A 14,703-nucleotide genomic window follows, 5' to 3' on the forward strand; every position below is an offset into this window, starting at 1 on the left:
AGCCTTCCAGTTGTTAAAGTATCTGTGAAGACCTTTCCCCCCCCCACCCCACCCCTTGGATGTACGGCTGAGATTCTATCGTTATAATACAGGTCAGAGATCTTAAAAATGGCTGTTTTTTCTCCTCTTCCTACTTTCAAGATGAGAAGCTGTGTAAATAGCACCAGCATCTCTTCTCAGTCCCTTGACATCTTCTCTGAATCTCTCTACCGCCTCACCCTGTCCATGTGCCATGGCCTCATGATTCATAACCACATTCTCTAATTAGCCTGTTGGGGCATTCTCAACAACCACTCTTTAGATGACTTCAAGAAGTTGTGAGAGTAATTTGTGGAAAAAATTACTTTCTGTTTCTCTCTCCCCCCTCCCCCAGCCCTTGATATTGATACTGCAACTATGATATTACAGATCTTAGAACGAGAGTTATAGCTCACTTACCTGCAAGCTGTAAAATGTCCTCAGCTAGTTCATGTCAAAACTTGGAATTGAAACTTAATTCGGAATTAAAAATGTATTTGCAACATATTCTGTTTTGATACAATTTCAATGTTTAACTATGCAACGTGGGCACTCAAGTATGTTTGTATACGCTAACAGAAACCCACTGATGCCAATTCATGGCTCCTTTAAGTAACTGTAATCACTTTCATAAACCCTAGATGTCATCTAAATAGTGGTGGTCGAGAACAACAAAACTGAGTCACTGAAGTTTATTAAAAGAAAGAACCATTCGGTTGTCAGGTTTCATTTCTGGAAGATGTCAGTCGCTTGCCCTCTATGGCTTCACGCAAACTACATATTAGGATCTCTGCTGTGCTCACCACAAAAATGATAACAATAAAAATTCTTACATTTGATATAGTACCTTATCACATCATCCAGACATGTCAAAGCACTTCACAGCTTTTTTTCACAGGAAGATTAGTGATTGTGTATTTATTGGTGAATACAGCAGCCAATTTGCATGCAGCAATGTCCCACAAACAGCCATCAAGTGAGGAACCACTTGTAACATTTTTAGGATTGTTGGCCAGGACATAGAGAGAAACTCCTTTCTTGTTTCGAATAATGCCCTGGGATCTTTAATATCCAACTGAATAGGCAGACGGGACCTTGACTTAATATCTCACCTAAACGAAGTTTGCTCTGACAATGTAGTACACTGCAATTGGAGTATCAGCTTAGACTGTGAGTTGCCAATCCTGATATGGGGCTTGAACCCATCCCTTCTCACTCAGAGGTGAGGATGCTGCTAACTGAGCTGACATCTGACATAAAATCCAGCAAAAGTTACAAATATAAAACACTGGACCAACACAGGAACAGGTACAAATACTGACTTGCATGTATGTAGCGCTCTTCACACAGGGTAGCGCTTCATAGAAGGTACAGGCATAGAAGGTTATAAAACTGAGCACCAGGATAGGCTAGAACCTTATACTAATAATACATATAAATAATAATAATCCTTGCATTTGATATAGTGCCTTATCATGTTGTTGAGACATCTTAAAGCACTTCAAGGAATATACTGTAAAGTGAATTAACTATAATTAACACGGCAGCCAATTGTGCACAGCAGTGTCCCACAAACAGTTGTGAATGAGTGACCAAATTTTTTTTAAGGGATTATTAGCCCTGGAAAGCAATCCGCTAATTACCAAGCAACCAAGTTCCTACTTTCTGTTAGGTAAACAGAGGCGTGTGGAGTAAGGAAACTTGCCTAAGGTTTTGACCTGCCCGGGAACCTTGAGGAAACAGGGAAGAGAAACATGGAAAGACGTCAAAATTGAGGAAGCTTTTATCACTCTTGTAATAAAGCACTGAACTGGTAACCTGAGAGCTTTAGTTTCAATCACCTTGATTTCCTTTCCTGCGTGACAGACAGTTCAGCTTCCCTCACCTCAGTCAGTGAGTTCAGAGAGTTCTTCGCCCACCCACCAGAGGGTGCAGCTCATGACAGCACAAAACATACAGGATGTACCTCACCAAAAAATGCAACCTCTTGAAGAGTCATTACTGAACCCTGTCAAAAGTAATGTTTTGCTTTGACCTCTTTAGTTGGAGGGAGCAGCATAAAAAGGCTGAACGAAAAGAGTGAAAGGAGCTGCAGGGGATTTCAACAGCAGAAGAGGTGGATTTGCAATTCTCAGAGTGTGAGAAGCAAATTCAGGGTTGGGGAGAAGAGAGACCACTTTTTCCTGTTAATAAGTGGAATAATGAGCATGGTCAGGTGTTATTTTTCTTTCGTCAGCCAAGTGTCTGACACATCTGGAAACCCATCCCTGTGCTGAAGAGAATCTCAACCATACTAAAACCTCCACATATGTGTGCTATCTATAAATGGATATTTCTGTGTCTGAAATGGAAATGGAAAGCACACTTTCCCTGGAGGGGCACACCCTGCTCACCTAATTCCGGAGAGGATTTAGGCGTTGGTTGGAAAGAGTCAACACTTGCTGCATTTTATGTTATCCTGTTATCCATAGTGCCCGACAGTAATGGTAGCCATAATAATCGTGTCTGCAATCATTACAATCCCATTAACAGGTGCTTTGAAAGTGATCATGTTTCTTTGACACTGATGCCCAAGTTCTTTGTAACAGTATCCTCTCTCCGATATGTGGCTGAATCTGGACACTGAGTGTGTTACCTGTGGAAACCCTGGTTAGTAACCTTGTGACACCCTGTCTGTATCTATAGACTTGCTGTCCAAACAACTCTCTCCATGTAAATAAAAACAATCAGTTTAGAGTCCTATTGAAATGCCTACAGAAGCCACAACCTGCACACAAATTTTGTCTGCTCTCTAGCACTGCCTCAACTGAAGACAACTACATTCAGAAAATGATTTTTTTTACTTTTTGGGGAGGGGGATTTTATTTTAATGATTCAAGCTGAATAATTTACACCTTTAGCCCTCACTGTACAGTATCACGCATCCCCACCTCAGGTACTTCAGGGAATATCCATCTACAAAACGCCTCAAAGAAATTCACCAACTTGACCGTGAAAGTACGTGGCAATGGAAGATCTGTATAAAAAACAAACCTCAGACAACGAAGATACAGGGTGCAACAATTACATGATCCACTCACCACAGTTGGTTGAATGGGGAACATAGTTCTGGGTTCGTCATTCACTGAAGACACTTACCCAACGAGGTGCTTTTGCCTGTTGTGTATTTTGTGGGACAGGACCACAGGATGCGTGGGAAAGAGAAATCTTACATTTTTGTGATTCCATAATTGAAAGGTTCCTTCACAAACAACTCAATGACAGAAACATAAGAGTGTAGAGGTCTGCCCCTGTGGGAAACTTGAAGGCATATCAACTCACAAGTTCCCTGATGGAATGCTTGAACTCCAGAGGTCCAGGAATCAGTTCAATGCCTCCCCCTTCTTTATTCAGGAATGATTAAAAAATCAGGGCGACTTACGATATCGATGCTAAGCAAACAGTTCTGGGAGCAGCACTACAAAACCTAGGTGAGACATTCAACCCTGAAGACACCAAGTGTCAGATTTACAACCAAGCTCCTCCTTTCACTGTCAGACCCATGCTCTGTGTGACCAATCTCTAAGTCTGACAGAAAAACGCTGTCCTTTCAACAATGGTGGATTGATCTGTTCCGAAATTGCTGGGACGCGTTCCAGTTACTCATGAGTCAGTTGGTTACAGGCACCTCGGGAGCTGGCACAGAATAAATTACAAGCTGTCTCAACACACCCCACAGCTGTGTCGGCCTCAAGAAGAGAGGCTGCACGATCATCCAACAAAGATTGCATATCGAAAAAAGATACCTGTCTACGTTGTCTTACTATTCTCAGAACTGTACTCCTTTCTAAAGTTGAGCCTTGGTCATCCGAATTTTCCAGACTATCCTGGGTGCTGATAACTAAACACAGTTTCAAATCACCTTTTAGAGCAATCCGTTTCAGTTTGGATTGGAAAATGGATTTTTGTAAAATAACTATTTTGCACTCTCCTCTACAGCTGAGCTATTTTTCTTTGTCTGTCACCTTTTAATATCCTCATTGTTCATGGTGGGAGGGTTGTGTAAAACATTACACGTTTCAAGTATGAAACTATCCAACTAAATCATGATATCACTCATAAAGGTCAACTTTGTCTTCTAGATTAAAAGGTCTGCCAAAGTTTCCGAGACTTTGCAGAACAACTTAATGCAAGGTATTGTAGAGGACACCACCCATTGTGTTGCTGATGAAAAGCTATTAAACACCTTAACAGCTTTCAGTAATTCAGCCCATGACATCAAACAAGATAAAACAAATAATTCTTGTTTTAAAAAAATTGCAATTTTAGGGGACTGCTGTTTTGCTGCTAGGATTTTTTTTCAGCTGGGAAGCCCATCACCATGCTTAAGAGTATCCAAACCAAGCTGAGATTTCCATGCATCCCACCTAGACTTGGAAATTCCAGAGCTGGATTGTTGGGATGAAATGCACACTGTCTCTCTGGAGGGACACATCCTGCTTACTTAATTCCAGAAAACATTAGGCACAGGTTGGCAAGAGCCAAGGCTTAGGAACCCTCCAACTGTGCATTAGGGTCTAACCAGCCAAAACTGCATAGCTTGCCATTGAGAGCACTGTCTTTCAAGTTTTCCAACTGCTTGTCCAGCTAGGACACCCTATCCATTGGGATTTTGACTTGCAGGGTTAATGGGAACTGAGTAGGAAGAGTCCCTGCCCACAATCACTGGTCTGCCCTTCCATGTCCTGGTTGTGGTGTCATCAGCAGGGCCCTGGAATACTGTGGACATCCCTGCCTCAGGAACAAGACCGCCACCGAGGATTGCCTTGATTCTGACATTCCATTGCCAAATATGTCACCTTGGAGCCAGTTGAGATCCAAAGAGTCTCTGCTTACATTTGGAAATAAAGTGGTATGATTTTAAATTTAAAAATATTTAAAATCACATTATGAAATAAAATAGTGTTATTTTATTTTTTAAAAAATCTGAAGTTACACTAACAAAGAGAAATTCTATGCAAACTTCTAAATGATAGGGTACTCTCCGAAGTGAAACCTATACACAGCAATCAGTCACAAAGCAATTAATTACCATGTGTTCGAAGCAAGGGAGGCAAGCAAACAAAGCAGAATCTTACACTGAGGAACTGCTACAACTTGACTTTAAACCCTAAGCCTCCATCATTTGTTCATAAGCTTAAATTCATAAAAACAGGATCGAGTGAAAAAATTGAGCATCTATGGAAGAAGTAATACTCATTGAGTTTCAGTGAATGCAACTTGAGTACTTGCTTTTTACCACAAGGACCTGAGTTTCAATCCACCCCAGAATTACAGGATAGCTTCTTCTCTCTGCCAGCACTACAAGTTCAGAATGGAGACAGTTTGGGGGCAGTTTCAACTCAGTGGATGTGACTTACTCAGCATGCATTTACCTAGTGCTCAGTGGATGTGAGTTTCAGAACACAAAACTACAAGTAATTGAGCAAAAAATTTGAAATAAGTTGTCAATGGTCATCAGAGGTCACTGAGGAGGAAACTGGTACAGTGGTGGAGCTGTTCAGCAAAACTGTTCAACCAGAGCTGGGTCAAAATGGAAGAATAAACTTGACCTGGAAATGCTGAGCGTGTGACACGCACATGTATAAAGTAACGCTTGCATCCACATGGTAGCATTATTCACTGAGTATTCTTATTCTGTAAATCCTATGCAAAGTAACTTAAGAGTCTCCAATTGCTAAGTAGGCACAGTGAACCTGGATAAAATCAAATCTGAGTTGAAATCCCTTTCATGATTCTGACCAGTTAAAACTCCAGCCGAGACTGTTTTTTTTACCATGAGCAGGAACAAATGAGAAATCTTTGAAGTAACGCAGTTAACATGCCAACTCTCATCTCCCTTCCTTGCCTGAACACCAGCCCCAGCTCAACTGATGAAAGGCCAACCCTGGGTCCGATCTCGCCAACTTTTCATTTATTACTGACATGGACAGCTTGTTTTGGTTTCATTTATTTTGTTTTAAAAATCAGCGTGGCGCCTTCCTATATTCGTCTGCAGCATCTCCGTGCGCATAGCGGTATGCCAGTGTTCCGCTTTGAATAAAGTTTTGTGAACTCGGTGGAAGGCGTCCAATGGTTTTAGACAGGCAGCAGCTCAGTCTTCAAACACCTATTGTTCCATTAGCCTCATCTTTCCCACACTGACCTACATTCCCCCCTCCCAACTTTTAACATGATTTGCTCTCATACACGATGCTTCAGTCATACCATGTCAGGCAGATCTTTCTCACCAAATAAATAACTTCTGCCATCGACCATCTGTTAACATTGAAATAATAATCCTTCCAAAACCAAAAACAATAATAAATTGGTCATTTTCAATCTACGACTGTTTGTGGGACATTGCTGTGCGCAATTGGCTGCCGCATTTGCCCACAAATATACAGTCAATTCATTTTGCAGTGTGTTCTGTGAAGCGCTTTGGGACGTCCTCCCGATGTGAAAAGCGCTATATCAAATGCAAGGATTATTATTATTATTATTATTATTATAAAGTAAAACTAAACAGGAAATTGTTACAGATAGGAAAACTGTACAATGGTGGGACCCATTTAACACCGATCACTGAAATCTCATCATAAATCCCATCAACAAGATAACTATTTGCAACTAACAATGTAAAATAGAGCCTGGTGTAATTTAATTGGCAAGGTCTCTACCCTGACACATCACAATGTTGAAATGAAGATTCATAGGGAGACAAAAACAGAAATCGCTGGGAACACTCAGCAGGTCAGGCAGCATCTATGGAGAAAGGAAAGTGGGTCAACTTTTCAGGTCCATAACCCTTTGTCTGATCTTTGTCCTTAAAACCTTTCCCTCCCAACATCCCCCAGTTCTGATGAAGTGTCATCACTGTTGAGTGTTCCCAGCAATCACTGTTTTTGTTTCAGATTTCCAGCATCTGCAGTATTTTGCGTTTTATCCATAGGGAGACATAGGAACAAGAGTAGGTCATTCAGCCCTTTGAGCCTGTTCCACTATTCAATTAGATCATGGCTGATCTGTACCTCAACTAATCCTGTCAATTCCAATTTCCTGCTTTTTCCCCATTTGCCTTGATACCCTGATGTACCAAAAATCTATTAACCTCACTCTTGAAGGTATGAATGAATTCAGCATCCACAGCCTTTTGGGGGAGAGAATTCTAGATTTCTACCCATTTTCAGTGAAAAAATGCTTCCTGCTTACTTTTTGCACCTGGGAACTAGTTTTTAGTGATTTGTGGATATGGACACCCAAATCCCTTTGCTCCTCCACAGTTCTTAGTCTTTCCCCATTAAGAAAATATTCTGCTTTATCTTTTTTCGGTCCTTAATGGATGACCTCGCACTTCCCTTCATTGAACTCTATCTGCCACAGCTTTGCCCACTTATTGAATCTGTCTGAGTCCCTTTGTAACTTTCTACTCCCATCCATATAAATTACTGAGCCTCCTAGCTTAGTGCATATGCAAACTTGGATATAAAACTTTCTATTCCTTCATCCAAGTCATTTATATATGTATGGCGAAAAGCTGAGGTCCCAGTGCAGACCCCTGGGGAACACCACTTGTGACGTCCCACCAATCAGAAAACATTCCCTTTATCCCTGCTCTTGTTTCCTGCCTCCAAACCAATTACCAAACCATGTCACAAGTTTACCTCCAACTCCATGCACTTCCATCTTCGCTCATAATCTTTTGAGCAAAACCTTATCAAATGCCTTCTGAAAGTCCATATAAATGACATACATAGACACTCTCTTATCCACCATTTTATTGACCTCCTCAAAAAATTCAACTGGATTAGTCAGACACGACCTATCCTTCACAAACTCATGCTGACTCTCTTTGACTAGCTCATACCTGTCCAAGTCCAGTCACTCTGTCCCTGATGATGGATTCCAGTATTTTCCCGACAACTGACGTTAAGCTGAAAGGTCTGTAGTTTCTTGGTTTCTCCCTCCCTCCCTTCTTAAATAATGGAGTGACATTCACAATTTTCCAATTTAAAGGCACAATTCCCAAATCTAGTGAGCTCTGGAAAATTATGACGAATGCATCTGCAATTTCCTCTCCTATTTCCTTCAACACCCTGGGGTGGAAACTATCAGGTCCTGGAGATTTGTCTATCTTCAGTCTCATTATTTTCTCCATTACCATTTTTTTATTTATATTAATTTTATTAAGCATTTCACCTTGACTTCTTTTTAGGTTCCCCTGTATAGCTGGTATTTTTTACTCATCCTCTACTGTAAAAACGGTAGCGAAGTATTTATTTAACAAGTCAGCCATTTCCTTATTTTCCGTTATTGTCTCACCTACATCTGTCTTTAATGGGGCCACATTTCCCTTGACCACTCTTTTTCTCTTAATATATTTATAAAATCTTTTACTTTTTTTAATATCCCTTGCAAGTTTTTTTTCATATTCCCGTTTTGCTCCTCTTATTACTTTCTTTGTATCCTTTTGTAGTTCTCCTAGTCCTCTGCGTTCCCACCTTTTCTTGCTATGATATGGACATCATAGACATATAATTAAAGACTTTTTGTGCTATTAGTAAAATACATGGATTATTTTCCTTCCTCCCTTCTTTCTTTGAACATGTCTTCGTAAACATCTCTTCCACCATGCCTTGGGTCAGCATCCTTAATTCTCTCCTTCCCCTGTTTGATACTTACCATTGTATCTGCTGAATCCTGCAACATGTTCATTCTGTGTGAAAGACTATAAGTGCAGGCTGCTGTTGTAATAAGTGCTTAGTAAGAAGACTCTTCATGTATGACCCTTACTCATTACCATTCAAGGAATGTGTCTCAATAGCTGACCTTCTTTCTCTTTCAGATGTCAATTGTTCTCCTATGGATTCCCAGCATTTCCAGCGCTAGTAACTAGTGTGGGTCGCATTTCTTCCAACACATTATTAAACTGTTTTTTTATTAATCACTTACTGAAATTTTCACAGCCTCGAAATGATCAAACAGAAAGTTCTGCCACTACCACAATCTCCAGGTGTTTTTTTTACCTAATCGGCAACTAGGAGTGAATTCATTCAACTGGAAGGAGATGGAGTGAAGAGCAGCAGTCATAAACTGCTCTGATCCATTACACAACTCTCAACAAACACCAGTTCTCCAGATAGCTTAACAGCTCTGTAATCTTTTTGTTTTCATTAATTTTCTTAACTTAAGAATATTCTTCAATTGGAAGTTAGGATCAATTTATTAATGTGAAGCATCACAGTACTATTGAGCAGCAAATGTAATGAGCTGAGATGGGATCTGCAAACTGCCTCCACTGTATTTGATACCTTGCGAAGTCTTACCGAAGTACGATGCTTTTCAATAAGTCGGAGATGATGTGCAATAACTCATTACCTGGGATAGGCACCTGCTCTCCATTATGTCTCCGCACTCATCCTAAATCCATTCTTCAACTGTCTTCTGACCCATGCAGCCCTGTGCACTTGCAATTTTGATTTTTTTCCTCTCTCCTTAAAATAAACCACAAAATAAAACGGTTATCTAAATCTCAGCATTTGTCGTTATTTGCACAGGATGTTACATAGTGAAGAGACAGCAGCATGAACATAATCCTTGCACGTTCACCACAATTCTAAAGGTTTCTCGAAAAAGACAGCCTGACCTTTGTTTTCCTACTCCGATATTTTGCCCGTTCAGTTGAGGCACGGCTCCCTGCACAATCTCAATGATGTCTTGACAAACAAACATCTGCTGCACTGCGGGTCGCTGGCATCAAGTGCCACTTCACGCATGGGGTATAATAAAGCAGGTACCCCATCACGTGTGAAATGCCCATTTCACCAGCAGTGAAACCATCGGTCATGCTCAAACAATACGTGACTGAACTCAGCTCACGAGAAAACCATAGTGAGTCAGGAGAACTGTGCACTGTGCTCCCAGACTTCAAGCTCTGCTCATGCAGAGCATTCAACAGACTCTCACTGCAGTCCACTCTGTGCCAGTCACTATCTCACTTGCACAGTCGGCCCCATCTTCTCCCCTTCCAAAGTCGGCAACAACAACAGACAAAACACAACCAAAGCTGCAACTGGAAGACAGACTGACATTTCCTAGCTGTCCATACGTTCTCTCTTGCCTTCCTTCCCTACAACAATTTGCATTTATATAGTCAACTGAGGAAAGCTGACTATTTCATTGAACACAAGCCCAGTGATGATGTGAAAACAAGTGTACAGTCTCATTAATCCTTTGACTTTGTCATGCTGAGTTACGAACAAACATAAAAAAAATTACACATTTAAGTGGGCACTCGCTTTTCATTCCTGAGAGAGGCAAAAACTCTGCCTGAAATGTTCTGAACAGGGAAGCTCAACGCACGGCTTTTTGTTTTGCAATTACTCTCTGTTTGCATTTATATTGCCGTGCATTGGCTTCATCTATTCACATCATGCAACAGCATACATTTAAAGTAACGCATACAAAGCAAAAAAAACAACAATAATCCCTCTTCCCCCAATTCACATGGAACAATATTCTATTCTGAATATTTTAAACTATTAACATAGGATTCTTCATTGCGCTTTGGTTTAATTTCCATAAACTCTAAAGAAGCTGCATATTGGATTATAAATTTCCAAGTTTCAATGCAATTTTACATTTGATAATTATGGATCCTGTAGATGGGGAGACCAGCACCCCATACACAATCGAAAAACAAAGCCCTACACTTAGAAAGACAGCTGCTTTTTGTCAATTTTCCAGTGAGTAGTGAGTAGTCTAGTGAACGCCAATGTAAACTATGGCCAGCAGATAGAGATGATCCCGGCAATACACGTCAAACAATACTCTTGCAGTGCAATCCCTTCCTATTAGGTGTCGCTGAGACACTTTTAGAGTACTCCTATCAGCTGCTTTGTATCGTCCTTCTTCCCATCATGTGCTCGCAGCAGAATGGTAACCACAAAGAGCAGAACCCATCACAGTAAGATGAAAGGAATGCTCATAACAGCTTTTTATTTTTAAATCGCACATGCAAAAAAATGCAAGAGATTTGTTTTTACAATTGGACAGCAATAATTCAAGAAGAATTTTACTATCGCTGCCAAAAAGACACTTAAAAAGTTGATCTGAACACCAGCTGCTGCCAGCAGCAGAGGTCGAAGCTCGAACCATTGAATGCCCAACTGAAAGCAGTGTACCACCTTACCAGTTCTCTGTAATACAACTGTAGTAAGCAAACCCGTCCAACACTAAATCACTGGAATCAGGGATACGGCAGGCAGCTGGGAGTGTGTTGCCCGGCTGCTCGAGGGATCCCCGTGATGATGGGAAATGCCATGATGATGCATGAAAGGCTTCTGCCTGAGATCAGGTTACAGCGCCCTCCCAGCCATCTGCGGTTCCGTGCTCAGCTCATGCAAGAGCCCTGTGTCTGTGCAAACTTAGGTGGCACGTTGCTTTTAAGCACAAAGCTCTTTGCCTCTTGACTCATTGCTTTTCCAGCTCCAACTCAACGTTAGACTCACGTAAAATTCAATGAATCTTTTTGACATGCAAGAGAAAAATATCCTACCTCAGAAAGCGATGCTGGGCTGTGGCACTTTGTTTGATAACTCTGGTAGGAGAGAACGGAACCAAAGCCAGTGGCAAAAACAAGACCCAACAAACTGCAAAATAGTACAATCTATCTACATTGCTTTGGGGATATGGGCGGCAATTAGAGGCTCCTGTGACTTTGTATTCATGGAGTTTACGGGATCTTCGCAATTCTGTGGAGATTTGAGTGGCACAATGTGGATTTGGGTGACAATTATAAGCTGCTGTAACTTTGTACTTGAAGGTTGATGACTTCTTCCGAATTCCTAACAGCTGCATCCTCCTATAACAACAGCCTCCTGCTCTAAAGCTATTGCTCTACTCTAACACCAGCCACATTCAGATGGCTGAAATTCATCAAAGTGCAGGTCACAGAGGCTTGTAATTATTATTAATTATAGTAAAAATACTTACATTTGATATTTTGCCTTAACACACTGAAACATATCAATGTGCTTCCACTCTGAAATATTGGGACCGTTATGCAGGCAAACACGCAAGATCAAACTGCACCACCAATGTCTGTCTCAATGAGCAACGAGATGAACAACCAATTTTAATCTTTACCTTTTCCTAAGAATGTGGATGAGAGTGCAATATTGGCCAGGACACATTATCCGCAAGGATGTTAACCCTTTTCAGCAAGCTCACCATTAGCTAACAACAACCAAGCTACTGTATGTGTACTGAAGAGTTGGCAAATTCAAAAGACTGTTCTTTCTGTTAAAAAAAAGTAATTTAAAGAGACGGTTACTTGTGCCTATTTTAGACAAACAGTGGCAGTCAGTTCTCAGGGGCTGTTGCAATACAAAGGCGAAACTCAAGCAGGCTTTCGATGCCACCAGAGAAGCAAGATCAGACAATTGCTTTGATGTCGCCAACAACCATTTGTTTTACACACACAGAGTTTGTTTAACGTGTAAATAACATTCTTTTTGGAGTGTTTCTTTATTATTCGGGCAGCATGGGTCAAGTGGGATAGAGACCCTGTGAAGGAGGCACTGGAACAATGAAGGCAAAAGCCTGTGGAACAAGGTAATTTGGATACACACCTTCAATACACACTTGCTGAGGAATAGTATTACCAGCCTTACTCGTGCGTGCAGCAGCTTACCAGGCAACATTAAAACGACATAAATATGGAATATATTTCAATGATATAGTTTACAGACTATCTATAGTGTAGCTTACACACATACAGTATATATTGTAAGATAATGCTCTCAATATTATGAACGGAACATATATTACAAACAAAATCACTGTAAAATCACACTCTAATATTCTCTACACATTATTATGCACATGCTTACATTAGGTATAGAGGTGGGAAAATTCCACTTCGGTCTAGAGTTACTCTATTTATTTGGCATTATTGAGCATCCAGGATTTGGCAAATTCTTAAATAAAATTTGAAACCGATTTTTGGTTTGTACTTTTATACAATATACAAAAAAAACTTTGAAGTTAAGATCGAATTCACCAATTTGTAAATTTCTGGACACTCGTATCCAGACCCAGGTGGAATTTCTCCCTAAAGTGTGCAATATATAGCCTATTTGCGCAAAATGGGTGTATTATAGCAGTGTACAATATGTAACAACCTATTTATTTGTGTGTATCTGTATGACACCACTTTTACTTTAAATAATATCAGTTTTACATGGTACAGCCCCGAAGTTGAGTTGGAATTTGAAAACTCACCTTCTGAAGCCTCCTGAGGTTATACGTGGCTGTGTATGGTCATCACAGGTAGCTCTTATTGCTTCTCTGTATATCGCTAGATTAGAAGGGAGAGAAAGAAAAATAAAACAGCAGCAACAAACTAAATAGCTTTCCCATTTCATAAGCTTCTACATTGTTGACGTCAAATTAACAAATAACTGGATTTTTTTGGACGTTCAACCTGCCTTCAACTTGGTTCAACTCCTGCAATTGGTATTTAATGTATACAACAAAATTATTAAACCTATCTGAATACAAAAATGTATCTCGAGCAAGCTTCAGTGCAATGTATAGGCTGAATGCTACTTTTGCAATAAATGTTTTAAGATAACATTAAGATGAGTGTTTTAACAAAACGTGTTCCATTAACACGAATAAATACACTTTCTTTTCTAACAAAAAATGGCTTGCTTTATTTAAGCAGATTTATTTATGAATCCAGTTCAAATATTTACTCAAATGCCACCTGACATTCTTCAAAAAGGTCTTTGCCACAAAGTGCTGGGGCTGCATATTGTGGAGCATACTGGAAATGGAAGAAAAATTCTCATTTTGAAAGATAAATTCCCCCGAAAACAAATTAAAAACAAAGCTGACAGAATAATTTGGAATCGGGTACTGAATGAAGTGAAAAGCTGCAACTTTATTAATGTAACGTTTACGTGACGCAGCCAAAGGCCAAAGACTTCTCTTTTCACTAAGTGAGCATCCATCCCTTCAGTAACAAGTTTCAGTTCCTGGTTTCAGCATCACCCGATGGGCAGGTTGCAAAATAGGTGCAAATAAACTCCTGCCCTTTCTGTTTGTAGCATATCAACGACAGTATAACTTGTTTACTTTCAAAAGTTGCAAAATATGGGGGTAACCCACTCAATTTCCCCTTTGCAAATTTCTAATTTAAACTTTTTTTTGTAGGACATTTCCGAATATTAATTGTCTCTCGAAAACACCTGAATATTTAATATTGATTTGCAAGAACAAACGGCTTAATTTATCTGTTTGTCGATGCTCCCCCGAAATAAAATTTTTGTTTTGTTGTAGCTCTTCTCATCTCTGAATGTAATAAAGGAGACACTGTCTTCATTAAAAAGTGTTCACTAAGCCCCGCAATGTCATCATGCAATTTAGATCAAAATGTCATTGAATCACAAATATATTACTGGCTGTGCCTGAAATATTGAGGCAATGGGGTACTTTGTTTTAGTGGTGTCTCTTTAAAACAGGAAAAATTGTGCCTTTCCTGTACTAAAGCTGAATTTATCATGAAAATCTCTAAGAATTGAAGTGAGTTTGGATCTCTGGAAAAGCTTATCATTAACTACAAGTAGCTCCAGTTGAATCTGAGAATGTTTGAAATGTTTC

General features: G+C 40.0%; 1 long non-coding RNA gene across 2 annotated transcripts in view; it reads right to left on the bottom strand.

The window, feature by feature from the left end:
• The window catches only part of LOC103179407, a 137,022-nt gene that overhangs the window by 12,004 nt on the left and 110,315 nt on the right, over positions 1–14,703 (bottom strand). The window contains exons 6-7 of one of the 2 annotated variants that reach the window (XR_006085134.1): positions 13,321–13,396; positions 9,415–9,530 (exon numbers count right to left, since the gene is read on the bottom strand). This is a non-coding gene — a long non-coding RNA (uncharacterized LOC103179407). Of the gene's footprint in view, positions 1–8,634; positions 9,531–13,320; positions 13,397–14,703 lie in introns of those variants that run through there. The other variant, XR_006085133.1, reaches the window with a different exon arrangement.

This window comes from Callorhinchus milii, unplaced genomic scaffold (assembly GCF_018977255.1).
Source record: "Callorhinchus milii isolate IMCB2004 unplaced genomic scaffold, IMCB_Cmil_1.0 Scaffold5, whole genome shotgun sequence".
Lineage (NCBI taxonomy): Eukaryota > Metazoa > Chordata > Chondrichthyes > Chimaeriformes > Callorhinchidae > Callorhinchus > Callorhinchus milii.